Below are 25,042 nucleotides of genomic sequence, written 5' to 3'. Positions count from 1 at the left end.
GGCTCACTCCAGGCCACGTTTGGTTTCTGAAAGGCCACTGGTGTCTCCACTGCTGAGTATGCCAAGGCACCTGGGCAGGGAAGGAGCCTCATCTTGTCATACAGACCTGGGCTCTGACTATGCTGGGGGCCTGGACATGTCACTCAACAGTGCTGACCCCATTTGTGCAGGACAAAGCTGCCCAGGCCACAGGGCATTGGAAGCTTAGAGGAGAGGATAATGAAGCAATTCTGTGTGAAGGGCAGCATCACACATGGTCTCCTATGGAAAACCATCCTTTTCTCCTCACCCCTCACAGAACTTGGTCTCACTCTTACAGTACTTAGGAACATAATAATCACTCTAGCTACTGTTTTTTGAACAAAAGGAAGTTACCTAGCTTCTCACAGTCTCCATTTCCTCATGTTAAATGTGGCTAATGATGTCCATTGCTTTGGGTGGTTATAAGGGTTTAAATGAGATGATGGGTGTGTAGTGCAGAGCCTGGTGTATAACAACAATAACTGTAACAAAAATAAAATAGTTACTGGTATTATAGTAATATATAGTATACTAATGGGTATGCACTTAGTAAGTTCTGCCAGGCAATGTGTTTGCTGTGATTCATAATCAATTTCCCCACTACTGTCTGGAAGGAAACATAATTATTATCCCTTGTTTATACATGAGGAAACCACAGATGGTAAGCAGTGAGTGTGGCTGCACCTGCCTCAGCCCTATGGAGTCCTCAATGGGAGGGCCTGCACTTTCCCCTCCATCGACCCCCCGCCTTCATACACACATGATGCCATGTAACAGGTGTTCTTTCATCCAGCGCCTGTTTATTGAGCACCTGTTATTTACCAGGCATTATTCTTGGCGCTAGGGATATGTCATAGCTCAGGCTGCTGTAACAGAATACCATATATTAGGTGGCTTAACCATTTATTTCTTACATTTTTGGGGGCTGGGAAGTCCAAGATCAAGGTGCTGGCAGATTCGGTGTCTGGCGAGGGTCTTCTTCCTGACTTGTAGATAGCTGCCCTCTTGTGGTGTCCTCACATGGCAAAGACTGAGCAAGAGCTCTGTTGTCTCTTCCTCTTCTTATAAGGACACTAATAGCATCATGGGGGCTCCACCCTCATGATTTCATCTAAACCTAATTACCTCCCAAAGGCCCCACTGCCAAATGCCATTACATGGGTGATTAGGACTTCGACATATGAATTTGGGGAGGACACAAACATTTAGTTTATAGCAGGATATGAGCTTGAAAAGATGTTTAGGAAATTTTAAAATCTGTTAAAGAAATGGTCAAAAAAAGGGAAAGAATCAAATGGAACTTCTGGGGATAAAAAGTATAATAATTGAAAGAGATACTTAGTGGAATAAGAAGCAGACATCCAAGAGAAAAAAAGGACAAAAAAAAAAAAACCTCTATGCACATCTCTATTAACACACTAAAAAACAAAACCATTCATTTAAAATGTAGGCAAGTTAAAATTAAAGTGTATTTTTCGAAGACGTATCAGGGTGAAGGCTGCTCTTAATTTGCTTCCATAACATTAAACAGTGGTATTGACTCTTTTTCTTTCCATGTGCTGATCAATACGCAATCATTGATAGAGGATATTGGACACAGCAGAGGACTAGCTCACCAATGTGACAGACACAATGCTACCATTTTGGATGAATGATTATTGAGTATTGGGTTGCCCGGTAATGGGCCAGCTACTTTGAACCAAGCATCCATGGACAGAAAGACTTTGATTACATGTAATTCCATGGTAGGTTTAATACTGCCATAGTTTCAAAGTCATAAATAAATGTAAACAATCATTTAAGATATTTGCAATTTCCACTGGTAACAAATTCACAGGCGTAAAATTGTGGTTTGTTGTCTACATTCATAATTACATAAAATACTTAATTTAATTTAATTTTTATTTTTTAAGATGGAGTCTCACTCTGTCACCCAGATGGGAATGCAATGGCGTGATCTCGGCTCACTGCAACCTCTGCCCCCAGGGTTCAAGTGATTCTCCTGCTTCGGCCTCTCGAATAGCTGAGATTATAGGCACCCGCCACCACACCTGGCTAATGTTTGTATTTTTAGTAGAGACGGGGTTTCGCCGTGTTGGCCAGGCTGGTCTCGAACTCCTGACCTCAGGTCATCCACCTGCCTTGGCCTCCCAAAGTGCTGGGATTTCACTGTGCCCGGCCAAATACTAAATTTTAGAGAGTAAAGAAAGTAACAATGCAACTTTTCCCCCATTTAAGTTAATTGACTCCCTAAATTCTGTTTATGAGCTTCTCAGGGATCCAACAGCAAACCCTAGGTTGAAAACTCCTACATTAGCTGGAAGGCACCTAGGTCCCTAGGCCCCCTGTTCAGAGGACAGTTGCATAGTTGGTCACCAAGATCACCCAATGAGCTCTTCTACTACACCATTGAGATTTGGAAGTTGTTCGTTACAGCAGCTAGTATTACTTATTTTAACTAATACAGAAATCAAAGTTTAGAATTAAGAAGTCCAATAAATAAAAAGAAATCCACATATAGACAAATCATAATGAAATTGCACAAAAACAGAGAGAATGAGTTTTTCTTTCCTTCTTTCTTTTTTCTTTCTTTCTCTGTTTCTCTCCCTTCCTTCCTTCCTTCCTTCCTTCCTTCCTTCCTTCCTTCCTTCCTTCCTTCCTCTCTCTCTCTCTCTCTCTCTCTCTCTCTCTCTCTGCCTTTCTCTGTTATGCAGGCTGGAGTATGGTGGTACGATCATAACTCACTGCAGCCTCATACTCCTGGGCTCAAGCAATCCTTCTACCCCAGCCTCCCAAGTAGCTGGGACCACAGGCATGTGCCACCATGTTGGCTAATTTTTGTGGATATGGAGTCTTGCTTTGCTGCCCAGGCTGCTATTGAACTCCTGGCCTCAAGTCTTGGCCTCCCAAAGCTCTGAGATTACAGGTGTGAGCCACCGCACCTGGAAGAGAAGGTCTTTAAAGCAGCCAAGGAGGAAAGAGAGATTGCTTTCAGTGAGACTAACAGTTGACTTCTCATGAGCAATAATGGGAGCCAGAGGACAGGGCATGATTACCTTCCACGTCTGAGAAAGCATGAACTGTTGGCCTAGAATTCTATATTCAGCAAAAGTATCTTTTAAGAATATGGCTGAAATAAAGACATTTTTCAGACCAAAAAAAGAAATGGGCTGTTTGAAGTGAGTTACACCAGATTCTGGGAGAAGAAGGACAATTCCCATGATTGGAATGATTCCTCAGGTTGCTCTGGACTCTCTCCTTCTGCCCCAGCCTGAGCAGTAGGGAAGTGAAATGTGAACCATACTGTGCCCCATCAGCATTCTTGCCTGAGGATAAGTTACATAAATGGTAACATCAGTTATCTGCTTCTAACAAAATCCCTCCAAACTCAGTGATGTAAAATAACAGTATTGCTCATGAGTCAGTAGGACAATCTGTTCATCTGCACCAGGCTCCGCTGGTCTTAGCTGGGCTTACTCATGGTCTACAGTGAGCTGGCAGGTCTGTTGGATACTGACTGGTCTAAGTGGCCTTACTCATACATCCGAGTTGGCTGGCCATTGGCTGGAGTTGATGGGGGTAACTGGGCTATGTGTCTCCCACCATCCAGCAGGCTAGCTTGAGCTTGTTCATGTGGGTGGCAGGGCTCCAAGGGAGTAAGGAAAACTGCAAGACCAGGCTTGGAACTGGCACCTTGTCACTTCTGTCTCATTCTGTTGGTCAAAGTGTAAGGCCAGCCCAGCTTCAAGAGGTCAGGAAACAGACTCTACCTCTTAATGAAAGAAGCAAAAAAGTTGTCTTACAAAAAGGCAGGGAGGGGAATCCTGAATCATTGGGACCATTTTTCCCCCCAAATTTATCAAAGTGACTTTGAAATAAAGGCCCCAAGCTAGTGTGGTGTGGCTCTAGAGGAAGAAATCTTAGGGAAATTATGAAAAGTCCCAGGCATCATGCCCTATAAATATATCATTTGATCTTTGTAACTACCCAAACAGTTAGATGCCATTGGCAGGGAGAGCAAGTAACCAAGTAACCTGACTGAGGTTGCCTCGATAAAGCCAGGTCAACGATAAAGACAGGACTTGAACCAGGTCATCTAACATCAGGGCCAGTCTCTTACCCACCTACTCCATTGCCTTCCTGACAATGACACTCAGAGTGTGAACCTGGGTGTGTGGCTGTGTGTATGTCACAATCTTTCTAGGTTTCAGATACTTCAGTGTTTTGTTTTCTTAATAAACACATGTGTGACTAAGACGTAATAATTCTTGTTAGTGCTTTGGAGAAAGAAAAGTACTACATAAGCTCAAGATTACAGGAAAAACATCATGAAGACTATCCCTCCAGCAACAAGCAATGGAAATGGATGGGCTGCAACTCAGGTCCGGCTCTGCCAATTGCTTAGCAAGTCACTGGGTCTCTCTGAGTTTTCCTCATCGGTAAAGTGGGGACCCTTCTCCGACAGGGGTTTCAAGGATTTGATGAAATGATGTATTTGACAATGCCTTGTTTTTCTCAGTGTACAGCAGGCACTGGCGTCTGTTTCCTTCCCTGGTATCTCCTTCTATGCACTGGGAAAATCCTAGGGGCTTGGAGCAGCTTTGCCAGGACACCTGATGAGAAGAGGGCATCTTTGCAAGCTCTGTTTTCTCAGTCATCCTACGTGGATTGCTATTTCTGCCAAAGCGTAATTAAATTCTGGAGCAGCGAGCACAGATAATTAATGGTGAGCCTTGTTAGGCGTGACTTTGGTTAATGTCTACAACAGTGGAAGAGCCTGGTCATGGGCAATTAGTATTTATTGTGTAATTAGGATGCTCAGTTGGCAGGAAGAGGGCTAGCAGCTTGCCTGTCTGGGGTGGCAGATGGAGGGCTGGGTCTCCCCTGGGCACAGCAGGCTGGACGCGGGCAGGACAGGGGCAGGAGTCCCAGGGGCAGGAAGTGTAGCCCAACTGCCCTCTGTGCGTGGAGGCCACACCCACAGCCCCATCCCTTCTGCCAGCAGGTTTTCAGCTCAGGAGGCCAACATCAGAAACCTGACTGGGAGGCCAGGCACGGTGGCTCACGCTGGTAACCCCAGCACTTTGGGAGGCTGAGGTGGGCGGATCATGAGGTCAGGAGTTCAAGACTAGCCTGGCCAACATGGCGAAACCCCTTATCTACTAAAAATACAAAAATTAGCTGGGCGTGGTGGCACACGCGTGTAATCCCAGCTACTCGGGAGGCTGAGGCAGGAGAATCCCTTGAACCCAGGAGGCGGAGGTTGTAGTGAACTGAGATTGTGCCACTGCACTACATCCTGGGTGACAGAGCAAGACTCCATCTCAAAAAAAAAAAAAAAAAAAAGAAAGAAACCTGAGTGGAAAGATGAATTATTTACACTTACACTTTTTTTTTTTTTTTTTTTTTTTTTTTTTTTTTTTTTTTTAGACGGAGTCTCACTCTTGTCACCCAGGCTGGAATGCAGTGGCATAATCTCGGCTCACTGCAATGTCCGCCTCCTGGGTTCAAGCGATTCTCCTGCCTCAGCCTCCCAAGTAGCTGGGATTACAGGTGGCCGCCACCACACCCGGCTAATTTTTTATATTTTTAGTAGAGACGGGGTTTTGCCATGTTGACCAGGCTGGTCTCGAACTCCTGACCTCAGGTGATCCGCCCACCGCAGCCTCCCAAAGTGCTGGGATTACAGGCATGAGCCACTGCGCCCAGCCAAATTATTTAAACTTTTACATTGTATTTATTTATTTATGTTCTGAATAGGTAATACATTCACATTAAATCACATTCACATAATGCATTCACATAAATGCACTAACATCAAAATATATAAAGAGACAGGCCAGGCACAGTGGCTCACGCCTGTAATCTCAACACTTTGGGAGGCAGGTGGATCACTTGGGGCCAGGAGTTCGAGACCAACCTGGGCAACATGGCAAAACCTTGTCTCTACTAAAAATACAAAAATTAGCCAGGTGTGGTGACACACGTCTGTAGTCCCAGTTCTCTGGAGGCTGAGGCAGAAGAATCGCTTGAACCTGGGAGGCGGAGGTTCTAGTGAGCCGAGATCATGCCACTGCACTCCAGCCTGGGTGATAGAGTGAGACTCAGTTTAAAAAAAAAAAAATAAAATATATATATATATATATATATATAGAGAGAGAGAGAGAGAGAGAGAGGAGAGAGAGAAACCAAAAATCTTCCTCCCACGCTGACCCCCATTAGGTTTATACAAGCAAATCCAAATATATATTCTCTCTCCAACTTTTTTAAAAATGCAAATGTTAATATCCCGGCCCACGGGATAGTCAGAGCAGGCCCTGGAGGAGGGGGTGGGAATTTGGGGAACAAGAGACACGAGAAATGGAGACAAGACAGTGCTCTGATCAAGTCTCGTTTAATGGCGGTAATGCACTGCCTTATATACACTTGGAGGGGAAGGGGTTGGGCTAAGGCGGAAATGATCTCATTGCCGAGGGCGTGGCCAGATAGGTTTCGGTTTCTCTGGGACGTCATGTTGCGCTTGCGCTATTAAGTAACAATTTTCCCGGGCGCGGGAAAAGTGAGTGAAGAAGCAGCAGGAAGAGCGCCATCTTTAATGAGGTATTAGTACAGGGGAAAAAAGGCAAAGATAGAGAGGAGGTAGAAGGTGGAAATGAATAGAGCTCAGGCGTTTTAATCGTTAATTATTATTCGCTATGGCCGGGGCGTGCAGCTCCGGACATGTTAACAAACATGTGTTTTGAACTTTGTTTTTCTTTAACCAAAATGCTTCTCTTTAGGGCAGTGACACTACTTTGTATGATACCGTAGTGGTGGATACATGTCATTACACATTTGTCCAAACCCACAGAAAATGCAACACCAAGAGTCAACCCAAATGTAAACTATGGACTTTGGGGCCAGGTGCAGTGGCTCACACCTGTAATTCTAGCATTTTGGGAGGCCGAGGCAGGAGAATCACTTGAGCCCAGGAGTTTGAGACTACCCTAGCCAACATGACGAGACTCTGTCTCTACAAAAAGTTTTAAAGATTAGCTGGTTATGGTGGCACATACTTACCCATACCTGAATAGTCACAGCTACTCAGGAGGCTGAAGCTGGAGGATCCCTTGAGCCCAGGAGGTTGAGGCTGCAGTGAGCTGTGAACTATGGACTCTGGGTGATTATGATGCATCAGTGGAGGTTCATCAATTGTCACAAATGCACCATTCTGGTAGGGGATGTTGATGAGGTGAGGCTGTGCATGGGTGAGGGAAGGAGGTATATAGGAACTCTTTGTACTTTTCTCTCAATTTTGCTCTGAACCTGAAACTGCACTGAAAAATAAAGTCTATTTTTTAACATTTAAGTTTCTTCTTTTTTTTTTTTTTTTTAAATAGCTGCATGGAATTTCACTGGAGAGATGTGTCTCATTTTCTTTAATCAGTCACCTACTAGCAGACATTTAGGTTGTTTCCAGTCTTCAGTTATTAAAAGCATATCCAAGGAATAATGCTGAATGAACAATGAATAACACAGGTCCTTTTGCATGGGTGTGTGTAGACCTTTGGGCTTGTATTAATCGGGGAACAGGCCACATTCTGTAACAAAAAGACCACGTAACAGCACAGCAAGCCAAGGCTGGCAGGATGGGCCACTGTCCTGAGTTCTGCTTACAGGAAGGAGACAGAAAGTCCAGGGCAATGAGACCTTTAAAATATATATACACACACACACACATATATACACACACATATATATATGTATATATATGTGTGTGTATGTATATTTTATATATATACATGCATATATATGTATATATGTATATATGTATGTGTATATATGTGTGTGTATATATATGTATATGAAGTTTCTTTTAAAAAGAATTAAAAATAGAACTACCATGTGATCCAGTTGCTATGGTGTGAATGTTTGTGTCTCTCCAAAATTCATGTTGAAACTTAGTCCCCACTGTGGTGGTGTTAAGAGATGAGGCCTTCGGGGGAGTTATAAAGTCACGGGGGCAGAGCACTCATGAATGGGGTTAATGGCCTTATAAAAGAGGCTCCAGGGAACTGCTGGGCCTTTCCATCTCTTCTGCCATGCGAGAACACAGTATTTGTGCCTTTTTGCTCTCTTCCACATGTGAGAAGGCACCATCTTGGAAGCAGAGAGCAGCCCTCACTTGGACACTGAACCTGCCAGCACCTTGCCTTTGGACTTCCCAGCCTCCAGAGCTGTGAGAAAATAAATGTCTGTTGTTTATAAATTACCTAGTCTTAGGTATTTTATAGGTTATAGCAGCATAAATGGACTAACACGTCAGCAACCTCAATTCTGGATATATATTTAAAAAATTGAAAGCAGGGACTCTAGCAGATATTGTACACCCATGTGCATAGCAGCATCATTTACACTAGTCAAGAGATAGATGGCCGGGCACAGTGGCTCACGCCTGTAATCCCAGCACTTTGGGAGTGGATCCCAGCACAAGGTGAGTGGATCACTTGAGGCCAGGAGTTCAAGACCAGCCTGGCCAATCTGGTGAAACCCCATCTCTACTAAAAATACAAAAATTATCCACACATGATGGCACACCTATAATCCCAGCTACTCAGGAGGCTGAGGCAGAAGAATCACTTGAACCTGGGAGGCAGAGGTTGCAGTGAGCTGAGATTGCACCGCCGCACTCCAGCCTGGCAACAGCGTGAGACTCTATCTAAAAAAAAAAAGTAGAAATACACATGTCCATTAATGGATGAGTGGGTAAACAAAATGTGGTATATACATACAATGGAATTGTCTTAGTCCATTCAGGTTGCTAGAACAAAATATCTTAGATTAGGTGCCTTATAAACAACAGAAGTTTATTTATCACAGTTCTGGGGGTTGGGGAGTCTGAGATCAAGGTGCCAGCATGGTGGTGGGTAAAAGAGCTGCTTGATGATGGCCCACTTCCTGGTTCATAGATGGCATCTTCCTGCTGTATCCTTACATGTTAGAAGGTGTGAGGAGTCTCTCTAGGGTTGCTTTAATAAAGGCTACTATCCCATTCATGACGGCTCTGCCCCCATGTCCTAATCACTTCCCCAGGGCTCTATTTCCTGATAATATCACATTCATGATCAGGTGTCAACATGTGAATTTTTGTTTGGCAGAGGTGGGGTGTACAAAAATATTCACACCACAGCAGAAATAGTATTCAGCCTTTAAAAGCAAAGAAATCCTGTCACATACTTCAACATGAATGAACTTTGAGGATATTATGCTAAATGAAATAAGCCGGCCACAAAATAATAAACACTAAGTGGAAGGCAATCTAATTCCACTTATATGAGATACCTAGAATAGTCAAACGCATAGAAACAAAAAGTAGAATGGTGATTTCCAGGGGCTGGGGGAGTGAGGGAAAAGAGGAGTTGCTGGTTTGGTTTTTTTTTTTTTTTTTTTTTTTTTTTTTTTTTTTTTTTTTGAGATGGAGTCTCACTCTGTCACCCAGGCTGGAGTGCAGTGGCACGATCTTGGCTCACTGCAACCTCTGCCTCCCGGGTTCACGCCATTCTCCTGCCTCAGCCTCCTGAGTAGCTGGGACTACAGGCGCCCACCACCATGCCCAGATAATTTTTGTGTTTTTAGTAGAGACGGTGTTTCACTATGTTGGCCAGGATGGTCTCAATCTCTTGACCTCGTGATCCACCCGCCTCGGCCTCCCAAAGTGCTGGGAGTATAGGTATGAGCCACTGCGCCCAGCCGAGGAGTTGCTGTTTTAAAGGATATGGAATTTCAGTTTTGCGAGATGAAAATGTTCTGGAGGCTGGGTGCAGTGGTAACTGCAATGTTATGTGTTTACCATGGTAACTTTTATGTTATGTGTTTTCCACCACAATAAAAAATGCATTATAAAAGAAAGAAATCTTGGGGATGTCTTAAAAACGTTCACGCTCTCTGTCTTAGCTACTCCATTTCCTAGCAAGTGGATGGGTGGAGCCAGGGGATCTATACAACTAGTTAAGGACCAAGAACTCAGGATAAACTTATTTATATTAGCACTAAATTGAAAACAGCCCCGAAGTCCAGAAACAGAGGCGTAGTTAAGAAACTGTGATATCTGCCGGGCGCGGTGACTCACACCTGTAATCCCAGCACTTTGGGGGACCGAGGTGGGCAGATCACGAGGTCAGGAGATGGAGACCATCCTGGCTAATAGGGTAAAACCCCGTCTCTACTAAAACTACAAAAATAATTAGCTGGGCGTGGTGGTGGGCACCTGTAGTCCTAGCTACTCGGGAGGCTGAGGCAGGAGAATGGTGTGAACCCAGGAAGCGGAGCTTGCAGTGAGCCCAGATCGGTCCACTGCACTCCAGCCTAGGCGATAGAGAGAGAGGACTCTGTCTCAAAAACAAACAAACAAACAAACAAAAAATTGTGTTATCCCCACTCCAGGGAAATCACTGCAGACATTTAAAACAGTGCACAAGGCCGGGCGCAGTGGCTCACACCTGTAATCCCAGCGCTTTGGGAGACCGAGGTGGGCAGATCACCAGAGGTCAGGAGTTCGAGACCAGCCTGACCAACATGGAGAAACCCCATCTCTACTAAAAATACAAAAAAATTAGCTGGGCATGGTAGCACATGCCTGTAATCCCAGCTACTTGGGAGGCTGAGGCAGGAGAATTGCTTGAACCCAGGTTGCGGTGAGCCGAGATCGTGCCATTGTACTCCAGCCTGGGCAACAAGAGCAACACTCTGTCTCAAAAAAAAAAAAAAAAAAAAAAAAACGAATCAAACATTTTCTGTACCATGTGACTGTAGCTATAAGTCAAGCCAAAATGATGTCCACACAGTCATGCATACACACGTGTGCGTGCACATACACACACTAAAAGGAAATATAGCAGAGTAATAACAGTATGGTCTTTAAGAGGTAGAATGACAGAGGATTGGTTTTTTCCCTTCTTAGATTTTCTTTTTCTAAAAATTAACATAATTCTTATCATAAAAAATTTCTCATTTTTGAATAAACAAACTGTGGCATATCCAGATGACGAAATATTATTGAACGCCAAAAATAAATTGTATTAGTCCGTTCTCAAGGCTGCTAATAAAGACATAACTGAGAGTAGGTAACTTATAAAGGAAAGAGGTTTAATGAACTCACAGTTCCACATGGCTGGGGACACCTCACAATCACGGCAGAAGATGAAGGAGGAGCAAAGGGACGTCTTACGTGGTGGTGGGCAAGAGAGCTTGTGCAGGGGGACTCCCGTTTATAAAACCATCGGATCTCATGAGACTTATTCACTATCCCGAGAACAGCACAGGAAAACCCCCTTCCCATGATTCAATTGTCTCCACCTGGCCCCACCCTTGACACGTGGGGATTATTACAATCAAAGTGAGATTTGTGTGGGGACACAGCCAAACCATATCAGATATGTACCTATCAAGCCATGAAACAACATGAAGGAGCCTTAAGTGCATATTGCTAAGTGAAAGAAGTCAACCTGAGCAGGCTGCATATTGTATGATTCCAACTATATGACATTCTGGAAAGGGCAAAGCTATACAGACAGTTAAAAGATCAGGTTGCTTGGCAGGCCGAGGTGGGTGGGTGGATCACCTGAGGTCGGGATTTCGAGACCAGCCTGGCCAACATGGCCAAACCTCATCTCTACTAAAAATACAAAATATTAGCCAGGCATGGTGGCGGGCAACTGTAATCCCAGCTACTAGGGAGGCTGAGACAAGAGAATTGCTTGAACCTGGGAGGCAGAAGTTGCAGTGAGCCGAGATCCCCACGCTGCACTCCAGCCTGGGTGACAGAGCAAGATTCTGTGTCAAAAAAAAAAAAAGGTCAGGTTGCCAGAGGTTTGGGCGGGAGCAAGAAGGAATGAATAGGAGAATTTTTAAGGCAGTGAAACCACTCTGTATGATACTGTAATGGTGGCTACAAGTCATTATGCATGTGTCCAAACCCATAGAATGTACACCTAGAGTGAAGCCTGTGGGAACTTTTGTTTAATGGATACAGAGTTTCAGTCTGGGAGATGCATCCTGGTGCTGGTTGCACAACAGTGCGAATGTACTTAATGTCACTGAATAGTACAATTAAAAATGGTTAAAATGGCAAAAATTTATGTTATGTATATTTTACCATGATTAAAAGAAGAGCAAGAAATCTGTAAACTATGGGCTTTAAGTAATAATTATGTAACAATATTGGCTCATTAACTGTAGCAAATGTATAACACCAATGTGAGCTGTTAACAAGGAAAGTAGGGGGTGGTTAGTGGGTATTTGGGAACTCAGTACTTTCTGCTCAATTTTTATGTAAACCTAAAATTGCCCCAAACATAAAGTCTATTTTTTTTTAAATCCTCATTTTGCTTTTCATTAAAAACAAGCCCTGGGTAGTGTCAACAGCTGTCCTGTGATGAGCGTTCCATAGGCCATGTGTCTTCCCGGCGAATCTGGCCCCGCTCTTGCACTGGGAGAGTGGGGTCAGCTATGGATCATTCCCTGGGTCAGAGAAGTGACAGTCTGGACCAGGGCTGGAGAGCAGTCGTTTATAATCCTGGCAGGAAACTGCGCTCTCCAGGAGCGCTCACAGGACAGCAGACGCTTGTGAGTCTCACCTCCTGGGCAGGTCAGTTCTCAGGCAGTTGGGATCAGGCAGTGTCACAGCAGGGCTGGGGAGGGATTCTTGGATATCAGGCATGGGAATGGGGGCAAAGATATAAGGAAAACCTGCCACAGCACCCCACAACCCCGCAACTCCACTGGGATTTCAGCCTCGTGATATCAGCCACTGCGTCTGTCCGATGGAGACAATACTCATTTTCTCCCCATCTCTGCCACATCTCCCTGGACCCATGGCTGCTTGGAGGGGAGGGGCTGATGGCACAGGCCCTGTCCTGGCTGCTCCAGGGGAGAAAGCAGAGGCCAAGGCGAGAGCCAATGACTTGCTTAAGGTCACTGTCCCCTTCCACCTGGGGTGACTGGGCTTTGGGAATACTGATGCACTCGGAGAATTGGCTGGAGTAATTTGCAGTGGTCTATGGTGACTTTGAACCCTATGCCAGAGAGATCCTGTACCCAAGGGCGCTGAGATTAAGGCTGCTTTCCTGCTTTGCATTTTTTGTTTTACATAATTTCTATTGTTTTAAGTAATTGCATTTATTGCTTTAAAAATTCCTGATTGCTTTAAATAATTTCATTTATTGTTTTAAATAATTCACTGCGAAACTGATCAGTGTTCTGTGTAGGACAGTCAGAGCCTCACATATAAACACAAAGAAGAAAATTAAGATCACCTGCATTTACACCATTCAGAAATACAGCTGTGGACTTTTTGAAGTATGTTCTCTGGTCCTATTTTCTATGGCTCTTCGCTCATTGATTAAACAACACTCATTAGCACCTCCTGGGTATTAGGCACTGTCCTAGGTACTGGAAATATGATAATGAATAAGATTTGGTTCCTGACCTCAAGGAGCTTAAAATGGACCCCCCACAACAACCCACACACATGCACACACACACACACACACACACACACTCTGACAGAGTACTGAACATAATGTCTTGGAACCTTTTCCCCCCCACTGAATGTATTATGAACACTTTCCCATGTGATTAAATATTGTGTCACAATACCATTTAAATGGTTACACAGTGTGTCATTCTGTGAACCTACCATCATTTATTTCACCAGTCTATCATGGAACAGTCAGTGCTTTGGTGAAAATCTCCGTGGCTCGATCTTTGTGCACATTTATGGTTCGTTCTCTCTTTTTTTTTTTTTCCTATTTTATTATTGTGGTAAAATACACATAACATAAAATGTACCATCTTCACCATTTTAACTGGACGTTTCACTGGTATTAAATACATTTATAATGTTGTACAACCATTGCCAGAACTCTTTGTCTTGTAAAACTGAAACTCTATACCCACTGTACAGCAACTCCCATTCCCCTCTCCCTCAGGCCCTGGCAGCCACCATTCTACTTTCCATCGCTGTGAATTTGGCCTCTTTGGATGTCTCATGTAAGTGGAATGAATCGCACTGCATTTGTCCTTTTGCGATGCGCTTATTTCACTCTGCATGATGTCCTCAAGCTTCATTCATGTTGTACCCCATGTCAGAACTTCCTTCCTTCTAAGACTGAACAATATTCCACTGTATGTATACACCGTATTTTCTTTATCCACGGTATACTTATTTCTCCAGGCTAAATATCTAGAAGTGCAATTTCTGGGTCAAAAGCTTTGCTATTCGTTGCCTAATTCTCTTCTAGCACACAGGTCCCAGTTTCCTCTTCTTACCCTCCAAGGACAAGAGTTTTCCTTTCCCTGCACTTCTGCCAGCACTGAGCACTATAAGCTTTTTTTAAAACCTTTTGGATATAATTTCAAATTTACAGAAAGATTGCAAGAGAACAAGGACCTCCCCTGTTACCTAGATTCACCAAGTGCCAACAGTTGCCCCATTTGCTCTCCTCCTCCTTCTCCCTCCCTCCCAATCCCATCCATCCTCTTTCTTTTCCTTTCTGGACCATTTAAGAGTAAGTTGCAAACATCACAGTGCTTTATCCCTGGTTGTTTCAGTGTGCATTTCCTAACAATGTCTTACATAACCACTGTACAATTATAAAAATCAGTAAATTCAACCTTGATGTGATTACTACTATTTTTTTTTTTTTTTTGAGACAAAGTCTCGCTCTGTCTCCCAGGCTGGAGTGCAGTGGTGCAATCTTGGCTCACTGCAACCTCCGCCTCCCAGGTTCAACCAATTCTCCTGCCTCAGTCTCCTGAGTAAATGGGATTACAGGCGACCACCACCACGTGGGCCCAGCTAATTTTGTATTTTTAGTAGAGACGGGGTTTCACCATGTTAATCCCAGCACTTTGGGAGGCCGAGATGGGTGGATCACTTGAGGTCAGAAGTTACTACTATTTTCTAATCCACAATCCATATATAAATTTTACCAACATTTTCAATTACACCCTCTCTACTTCCCCCTACTCCAATCCAAATGCAGGATCCCACATTGCATTTAGGTGTTACATCTTTTTAGTCCCTTTTCATCTGGAGCATTATAAATTTTTAATACGTTTGTCAATTTAAAAGGCCCAAATGTGTCCTGTTGTTGTTTTCATTTATTTCACTTCTGGCAAAGCTGAATATTTCTTCTGGTGTGAACTGCTCTTTTGTATATTTCCTTTTGTGCATTGCCTGGTGGTGTCCTTTGTCCCTGCTTCTCTCCTGGCTTTATACCAGCCCCAGCACTTTAGTCACCAGACGTGACCTTCCACAAATAGCCCTTGACCTGGAGAAAGCGATGACCTGCTGTCCCCCTGGATCCTCCCAGTCCTGTCCCCTTGGATCAGCCGCTTGGCCGAGATTTTGAAAGAGTACAGTTGTCTGGTCTGAGCAAGGACGCCCCATCTGTCCTTCCAAACTCTAGGGAGTACAGAGAGTTATTCCTGTTTGGGTTCGACATTTCCTGCGGGATCTGACCCGCTGCCAAACCCAGTTTTGTTTCCAAGAGGCCACCTGCTGAGCGTCAGCAGCGGTCCACGGCCTCCAAGGTTGCTATTGATCAACGTCCGCTCCAGCGGGTTCCTGGCATCCCAGGCCTGCTCTGTGTCCCGGGAGAAGGGATTGTGGTGAATGGAAAACTCCCAGGGCACACTGAGGGGGCCCCACAGAGCGCAGGATGCAGAAGCGTTCACCTGCTGAACCTGGAGAAGCCCCTGCATGTAGCAGAGCTCGTTTCCTCCCTGGAAAGATGGAAAAGGCCAAGGCTCGCAGACACAAAGACAAGAGCAGAGGAAGAATCCTGCCGAGGCCACCAGGACACCATGCAGTCTGGTTGCTGACCATTGTTATTTTGTGTGTAAATTTTTATTAAATCAGTTATCACTCTTTTGTGCAGTCATAGAAAGGAAAATAGAAGCAAAATAAATGTCAATATTCCGGGCTTGGCTCTTCCTCATCACAGTTTTTCCATGTCTTAATTTTTTTCTAACGAAGGAAAATGTAAATACATAAAATGAGAGAAAATAGGATGATGAGCTGCCAGGTGATACTCATCACCCCTGGCCTCATCCAATTCCCCATTACTACACTCCCTCCAGATTATTAGGGGACAAACTCCAGACATCATAGATTTTCCTCTGTAGACATGCAGACACTTCAGTTTGTGTCTGCAGAAGATAACGAACCCCTTGTTTTGAACATCATCCTAATAATGGATTGCACCTAAAAAATAACAATGACTTAATAGTAGCATGGAAATATCTACTCAATGTTTAAATATCCTTATTTTTCTATAGTTGCTTTGTTCAAATTATCCCAACAAGGCTCATATTTGCATTCGGCTGGCATGTGCTGTGGTTGGAATATGTCCTCCAAATTCATATGTTGAATTCAAAATTTCCAGTGTGATAGTATTTGTTTATAATTATGTGTTTATTTACTTATTGAGACAGAGTATTGCTCGGTCACCCAGGCAAGAGCATAGTGGTACAATCATGGCTCACTGCAGCCTCAACCTCCTGAACTCAAGTGATCCTCCCACCTCAGCCTCCCAAGTAGCTGAGATCACAGGCAAGCACCACCACACCTAGCTAACTTTTTAAATTTTATTTTTATTTTTTGTACAGACAGAGGCCTCATTGTGTTGCCCAGGCCAGTCTTGAGCTCCTAATCTTAAGCCATTCACCTGCCTCAGCCTCCCAAAGTGCTGGGATTATGGTCGTAAGCCACTGTGGCCAGCTCCAGTGTGATAGTATTTAACAGTGGAGCCCTTAGGAGGTGATTAAGTCAGGAGTGCTCTGCCTTCATGAATGGGATTAATGATCTCATTAAAAAGCTGGAGGGAACTAATGTTCATTCTTTTTACTCTTCCAACGTCTGCCTGTGAGAACACAGCCTTTGTCCTCCCTGGAGGATACAGCAAGAAGGTGCCACTTAGAAGCAGAGAGCAGCCCTCACCAGACGCCAAACCTGCCAGTGCCTGGATCTTGGACTTCCCAGTCTCCAGAACTGTAAGAAAGCAAATTTTGGTTGTTTACAATGTACCTAGTCTCAGGAATTTTGTTATTGCAGTTCACATAGTCTGAGATAGCATGTCTCTTAATCTCTGTTAATCTGTTTGTTATCCTTCCCTCACTTCTTCTCTTGCAATACATTTCTGGATGAAACTGGGTCATTTGTCCTGTAGAGTTCTTTGCATTTTGCTGTTTGCATTTTTATAGTGTCATTTAGCCTTCCTTGTCCCTTGTATTTCCTGCAAACTGGTAGTCAGACTGAGAGCTGTTTTCACAACACAAAGAGAAAGCGTACCAAGAAGACTGTCAGTCAGCATGAATTTCCCTTAAAGAGGGTTTGGAAAAGAGTCAGGGGCACTAGGGATGGGAGTCAACAGACCGGCTCTGTTACCGACCCACTTTATATGCCATTTGGGGTGGAACAGTGGGGTTTTTTTGGTTCACATTTTTTGGTTTTTGAGATGGAGTTTCACTCTTATCACCCAGGCTGGAGTGCAATGGCGCAATCTCGGCTCACAGAAACCTCTACCTCCCAGGTCCAAGCGATTCTCCTGCCTGAGTAGCTGCGATTACAGGTGCCTACCACCACACCCATTTTAAAAAATATTTTTAGTAGAGACAAGGTTTCACCATGTTGGCCAGGCTGGTCTCGAACTCCTGACCTCAGGTGATCCACTCGCCTAGGCCTCCCAAAGTGCTGGGATTAAGGCGTGAGCCACCACACCCGGTCTGAACACGGTGTTTTTGTCTGTTACATGGGGAAGGGAGTAAGGGAGATGGACCATGAGGTCTCGAGGCTCTTCCATGGGGCTGCTTTCTGGAATCAGTGAGTAATATGGCCTCCAGGGACATCTCTGCTTAGCAGCAATAAACTCAGCCCAGCCTCTCCAACCCAATAACCGAAGACAATGGGTCTACCCAGTACAAGGAGGCCCCAGCTCCCTGCACAACCACCACTGGACCCTTAACAGGGCACTCAGGAACGGCGCTTGGGAAGCCCACCTGGGTTGCAGATTTCCCAATAAGGTTTAGATCCACCTGCCTCCCGTTCACATTGACTGGAACATTTGTTCCCAAGGCCCCAGTGAATGCTGGTTCTCTTCTTCAATACCTCCAGAGATGGCAGCAGTAGAGCTCCCTGTGAACAATTCACAGCTTTTTTTTTTTCCTTCTCTTTCATTTTCTTCATTCCTTCTCTCCCCTCACATGTCCCCTTCTCTCTCCGCTCTTTTCCCCTCTCGGATAATCAATTGTGTCATTTTTCAGTGCACTAGGGGGAGCTGCTATTTAACAAAACCTGCAGGCATGCTTCAGCAGCTTGAAGAGCCACCTTCTGGTTTTGCCCCATGGGGAAGGATTGGGTCACAGCAGAGTTGCATAAAGCGGGGTCCGTCTCCATTGAATTGGCTCGATTACCTGCAACACACAAATACGGGGGTCGGGAGACTTGGATTGGAGTTCTGTCTCTGCCCTCACCAGCTGCGGGCGGCTCCTTTCCCTCCTCTGGCCTGGTATCCTCAGGGGCCATTTGTCCAGTGGTTAGGTGCATGGTTCTAAATTCCGACCCTGCCACTTGTCTGCTGTGTAAACATGGGCAAAATAGCCCAACCCCTCTGAGTCTTCCCATAAGTAAAATAAGGCAGACAGCTCCCACCTCACTCTTTGCACAGAGCCCAGAGCACAGTAAAACACTCCATCATACCACGATGGCTGAGATAAGGTCAGCCTTATTTTAAGATAAAGGGTGAGGTAGGCGCAGGGAGGTGGAGAAGAACAGTGGAGAGACAAACACGCCTGGAGCTTGCCCTGATTTGGGAGCCAGTGGAGGGGAACCAGGATGTGTGGTCATAGTCTGTGCTTCACTCCGGGCCATGGCAAAGGGGCTCTGGAGCTTTCCCTGGTGTAGGAGGAAGGGGACCCAGATGGCTTCTGTCAAGGCTCCAGGGAAGCATCTCCTCCCTTCAGGTCTCCGATGTGGCTGGGACCTGCTGAGCCCTCTGCTCACGCCTATAGGCCCAGGGTTGAGGCAGCCTGGAAAAAGGAGCACTCATCTCCTGCTTCTGAGTCTTCCCACCACCCCGAGCAGCTCAACACCAGCAACTGGGGCCTTGGGAGCCACTGGTCCTTTCTGGGGCTGGGCTTGGGAGATCCTCGCCCTGAGTCAGGGGTGACTCAGAAAAGCAGTCGGTGGGCAGGGAGGGTGCTCATCTCTGTACAAGAGGAATAGAAACTTGACATAAAGAGAAGCTAAAACATGAACAAGTTAAAGAGATAGAGAATATGAAGGAAAAATTCAGAGGCCTGGGGGATAAAATGAGAAGAATAAAATACAGGAACAGGAATAAGGTAATATTGGAAGAAGTCATGGCTGGGAATTTTCCTTGTACGGGGGAAAATTCCCAGCCATTATTTATAGAGGAAGGATATAAAACCTGGAGTTGAAGAAGCACAATGAGTCTTGAACAGGATAAAAATAAATGATTCCACAATTAGATATAGTTTAGAGAAACTTTACATCCCTAAAGTAGAAGAGATCTTAAAGACTCAGAAAAGACAAAGTGTCTACAAAGGAACAACAAACTCTCAGTCATAGCAATGGAATCCAGAGGATAATGGAATAATATTCTAATCAGATTTTGAAGTGCTGGAGGACAGAACTACCAGCCAGCATATGCATCAATTCAAAAATGAGGGTGACTTTGGGAGGCCGAGGTGGGTGAATCACCTGAGGTCAGGAGTTCGAGACCAACCTGGCCAACATGGTGAAACCCCATCTCCACTAAAAATACAAAAATTAGCCAGGCATGGTGGCGGGCACCTGTAATGCTAGCTAATCGGGGGGCTGAGGCAGGAGAATCTCTTGAGCCTGGAAGATGGAGGTTGCACTGAGCCGAGATCATATCACTGTATTCCAGCTTGGGCAACAGAGCAAGACTCCATCTCAAAAAAGAAAAAATAAAAAAATGAGGGTGATATAAAGACTGAGAGAGTCACCATCACTAATCCATGTTAAGCACTACTAAAGAACGTGCTAGAGAAAAAAAGAAAACCCGATCTCAAGGAAGGAATTAGTTATTCAAAGAAATCTTGATCAAATAAATTGGTCAACATGGATAAATTTAAATAAATATTCACTATGGGGAACCACAATAATAAATATGATTAATTTGGAGATGTTTAAGCATAAAAACTCTGGTTAACTATAACATGTAAGACAAGAGGGTAGAACTGAAGGTAAACACTTTAAGGTCCTCTTATTATTTGGGATGAAAGAGAAATCTTGGTTAACCTTAGGGTTTATTAAATCAAATGTGTTAAAATTTTAAGAGTAACCATTAATGAAGAAAATTAGAATGCATAACTTTATACTGGTAGCGGAACAAAGAGGAATTAAGAAAACCTGATCAATCCAATATACAACATTAAAGAAGGAAAAAGATGAAATAGCCAGATAAATGGAAAACCTAAAATAAGGAGTTAGATACAAATCCAAACTATGACTAATCACAATAAAGGTAAACGAACTATATACAAAATGTAAAAGATATGGATTTTCAGATGGGGTTTCAGAAAAGTCTACTGTCGGCCAGGCATGGTAGCGCACATATGTAATCCCAGCACTTTGGGAGGCTGAGGCTGGAGGACTGCTTAAGGCCAGGAATTCAAGACCAGCCTGGGGAGCATAGCAAGACCTTGTCTCTACAAAAAAATTTAAAAATTAACCTAGGATGGTGGTTCCCACCTGTAGTCCCAGCTACTCGGGATGCTGAGCGGGGAGGATCGCTTCAGCTCAGGAGGTCAAGGCTGCAGTGAGCCATGGTTGTGTACAGCACTCCAGTCTGGGTGACAGAGCAAGACCCTGTGCCCCACCAAAAAAAAAGAATGAATGAATGAAAAGAAAAGTCTACTGTCTGCTGGTAATAAGAAGTTTGGCTTTCCTTAACCTCGCAAATTCAGACCCTTACTCCAAAATACTTGTCATTTGTCATGAGTATTATTTTTTCTTTTTTACCATTAAAAGTTCTTTGATCAGCTTCCAACAGTCAGATGTGAGTGTCTCTGTTATACGGAGGGAAAATCAAGGCTCAGATACATTACATCATGTCATGCCATGTAATGTACATGTACATGATGTAATGTACATGTCACGTACATGACATCTCAGGGTCCCCAGCTGGTCCCTAGGATTTCAGCCCAGGTCTCCTGACTCCAAGTGTAGTGTCCTTGAAAGCCCTACATCTGTGCTTTTTTTTTTTTTTCTTTGCCTCTCTTCAAGTGTCTCCATAGGATCCCTTACAGCTGCAAACCATCCATTAGAGTCTGCCTCAGTGATGCCACCATGGCCGTTTATCTGTTTAATCCCACACACCACTACTACATCACCTTAATTATTGTATTTTTAAATTTTCATATTAGGTGACACTCATTTCTTTTTTTCAACATTGTTTTAAGAGACAGGGTCTCACTCTGTCACCCAGGCAGGAGTGCAGTGGGGCAATCACGGCTTGCTGCAGCCTCAAACTCCTGGGCTGAAACGATCCTCCTGCATCAGCCTCCTGAGTAGCTGGAACTACAGGAATGTGCCACCACGACCGGTTTTTCCAACTTTTAAAAACTGTATTTTTATCTTTATTTAAAAGATAAAATTTAAATAAAGGTAAACATTTTAAATTTTAAAACACAGAACTTTATTGTTATCTCATTTCATTTGCTCAGTATTCACACGTTCTCTTATCTCCTTCAGTCAACATTTCCAATGTAGAAATCTCTACATTTCCAATGTAGAAATCTGTTCCCCAGATATTCTACAGTATCTTTCTAAAGAGGTCCCTCCCCTCAGAGATTCACTGGACTTGTAAGTTACACTATCTTCAGATGAGGTTACTGTGTCTATTCCTTTCTGAGAGCTGTAACTTTTATGATTGTTTTATGTCTTGTTTAGTGACCAGAATCTCCAAAACACTATCTAATGATGGTGACTGTGGCAGACCCTGTGAACTGCCTAACCTAACCTCCATCTCCCTTTCTTATTTAATTCCAGAGCCCCAGTTTTCAGCTGGGTACACTGCAACTCAGCGGTCTTTGCAGGTCTTCTCCAGGGAGGCTGGTAGCCGCTGACTGACTGCTGCAGGAATATGAATGCCCAGTAGGTCCCTTGCCTGGAGTCCAGAAAAAATACGAACCAGGTGCAGTGACTCACACCTATAATCCCAGCACTTTGGGAGGCCAAGGCAGGCAGATTGCTTGAGCCCAGGAGTTTGAGACCAGCCTGGGCAACATGATCAAAACTCATCACTACAAAAGACACAAAAGTTATCTGAGTGTAGTGGCAAGTGCCTGTAGTCCCAGCCACTCAGAAGGCTGAGGTGGGAGGATAGCATGAGCCCAGAGGTGGAGGCTGCAGTGAGCCGTGATCACACCACTGCACTCCAGCCCCTGTGACAGAGTGAGACTCTGTCTCCAGGAAAACAAAACCAAACCTGAGATCTAATTTCCTCCCCACAGCTCTCCATGGGGTCAGGCTGAGTCTGGGACTTGGGCTGAGATCCCACGCTTGCTCGGCTTCTCCCCTTTGCCTGTACTGTTTTCCTCAACCCCTTCCCGACATCTCTACCCGCACAGCACTTCTTAATCAATCACTCACCTGGGAATCACCGGGTCAGGGTTTGGTGTAAGTGAGGAGATGAGTCTCAAACTGAGACCTAAAGTGTGAGAAGTGGTCAGTCATGGGGAGAGCCACTGAGGGGCAGACTGAGGAGCTGGATTTCAGGGAAGAGTATGAGGAATGGGGATCTGGACAGAGGAAAGGGCACGTGCAAAGGCCCTGTGGTAGGAAAGAGCTTGCTAAACTTGAGGCTGAAAGTGCACGTTTTGTTTTGGAAATGGTGAGGGCCTTTCAAGTGGGAGGAAAAGCAGGTGAGGGTTGACATGTGAAGGGCTTTGAATGCAACCCTAACGTGCTTAGATTTTATCCTGCAGGTAGTGGGAAGCTGCGGGCAGATTCTGAGCCAAGGAGAAACAGAACACAGCAGTGGCAATGACGGTGTCCTGTACCATGCATGCACCCAGGGAGCTGAGTTCTAGAGTAAATCTCACAGAAAGGCAGCCCTGGAGCCTCCCTGGTCACTTCACCATCCCTTGGGGGTTCTGGGAAGGGCTCTGGTGCCCTGGTGGGTGATGGGAGCCACTGGAGTTTTCCGCAGGGGAGAGGCTTGGCCAGATCAGCTCTTTAGAAAGAGCTGCAGGCAGTAACGCAGCGGACAGGTAGAGGACATCAAGATAGGGACAGTGAGACGGTAGGGGCAGGATAGGGGTGGCAATCATTCTGGCACAAAGTCATATGGGCCTGACCTTGGTGGTCGTGGGTGGAGAGGGTAGCAAATTGCTGAGTAATTAGGAGATAAAATGGAAAACTCAGGGGGCTGGGGAGTATAATGGAAAGAATTTTAATTACAAAAGTAATATGCGAAAATGAAGTAATTAAAAAATGATACAATTGGCTCCAAGGCGAAGGCTTAGGAATAAGACGTTCTTGGAATGGCAAGGAAGTCCATCTCTCTGAGAGGCAGTTCCAGCACCTGTGAGCTGAAGATGTGCCTACACCCATAACAGTTGTTGGGAGGAAAAAAATGGGGAACAGAATTCATCATGTTCCCTCTCTCTTAGGATTTCAAGCTGAAAGGACTGAGCCAGGAAGGCGTGCTGTCATTTTTATCATTCTGCAAACCGAGTTGCTGGGGGCCCAAAAGTCTTGTGTTTAGAAGAAACGTGCTTGCCAGGTAAGCAGAGAACGGCAGAGCCGATCGCAGTCAGAGGCGTTAAGTGGTTTCTGAACGGTTGCAGCGTGATTAAATTAACCACTTAACCAAATTGCTTTCTATTGCCTTGATCAGATGCAATTGCAAGGAGATAAACGGGCTTAATGTGAAAAGCATGGCTGGCCTGCAAGACTAATGAATTAACTGTTCTCTCCCCGACGAGGCCTCCTGCCTGCTGGCACCCAGCTGGCTCACCAGTCCCCTCTCCTACCTGCCTATTCCCTGGACTGAGAGCACTCATGTCATGGAGATCATGGCACCAGGAGGATGGCCAGCATGGGGTCCCTCGGTGCATGCAGCCCTGGCATTTCCCCCTCCTTAGCATTTTCTCCCCACAGCTGACAGTGGTCAGGCGATTCTCTCAGGGAAAAAAAAACCAGCATGGTGGAGCAAGAAGAATTATCACTCAAAGCTTGGGCTCTGGGGCCAGCTCCCACTCCAGTTAGTCCTAGTCTTTACCAGCATGCGGCCTCAGGCAAGCAACTTAGTCACACACAGAGCTCCAGGACCTAAAGAACTTGTGCACCCCAAGAGCCTCACTGGATACTTTCCCACATCTCTTTGCACTTGTGCAAGCTCCCCTCAGCTCTGGGAGAGCGGATGTCTTATGGACCTCTGTGTCACCAGCTCTGACTTTAGGGTCTGGCAAACAGCAGGCTCTCAGGAAATGAGTTGTGCAAAATGATGGGTACATGGGAAAATGAATAGTTGGGAGAATGATTAGGTGGAAAAAATGGATAAATTAAGAAATGGAGGATTAACAGATGAGTGGAAGGATAGGGGAAGTGATGGACTCATAGATGAACTGACAGAAGAAATGATGAACGTCTCATGGACAGAAGGATGCACGATGGAAAAATGGAGGGCAGGAAGAATAAAAGGATGGATGAATGGATAAGTAGATGGATGGAAGGAAGGGTAGATAGATGCACAGAGGGATGAATGATGTTTGGATGGATGGATGGAAGAAAGGATGAAAGGATGGATGAATGGATAAGTAGATGGATGGAAGGAAGGGTAGATAGATGCACAGAAGGATGAATGATGTTTGGATGGATGGATGGAAGAGAGGATGAAAGGATGGATGAATGGATAAGTAGATGGATGGAAGGAAGGGTAGATAGATGCACAGAGGGATGAATGATGTTTGGATGGATGGATGGAAG

The 25,042-nt window shown here is 44.8% G+C and overlaps 2 protein-coding genes across 2 annotated transcripts in view; one reads left to right on the top strand and one right to left on the bottom strand.

Annotated features, from left to right (window-relative positions):
* Nucleotides 1–25,042, bottom strand: part of LGMN (legumain) — a 1,022,235-nt gene that overhangs the window by 151,560 nt on the left and 845,633 nt on the right. The window lies entirely within an intron of this gene.
* UBR7 (ubiquitin protein ligase E3 component n-recognin 7) overlaps nucleotides 3,591–25,042 on the top strand; it is a 367,041-nt gene continuing 345,589 nt past the window's right edge. The window contains exon 1 of the mRNA XM_050799132.1: nucleotides 3,591–3,601. The gene's annotated coding sequence lies outside the window, so the exon portion shown is untranslated. The remainder of the gene's footprint in view (nucleotides 3,602–25,042) is intronic.

Source organism: Macaca thibetana, chromosome 7 (assembly GCF_024542745.1).
Source record: "Macaca thibetana thibetana isolate TM-01 chromosome 7, ASM2454274v1, whole genome shotgun sequence".
NCBI lineage: Eukaryota > Metazoa > Chordata > Mammalia > Primates > Cercopithecidae > Macaca > Macaca thibetana.
This window is presented reverse-complemented; position numbering and strand designations above follow the sequence as displayed.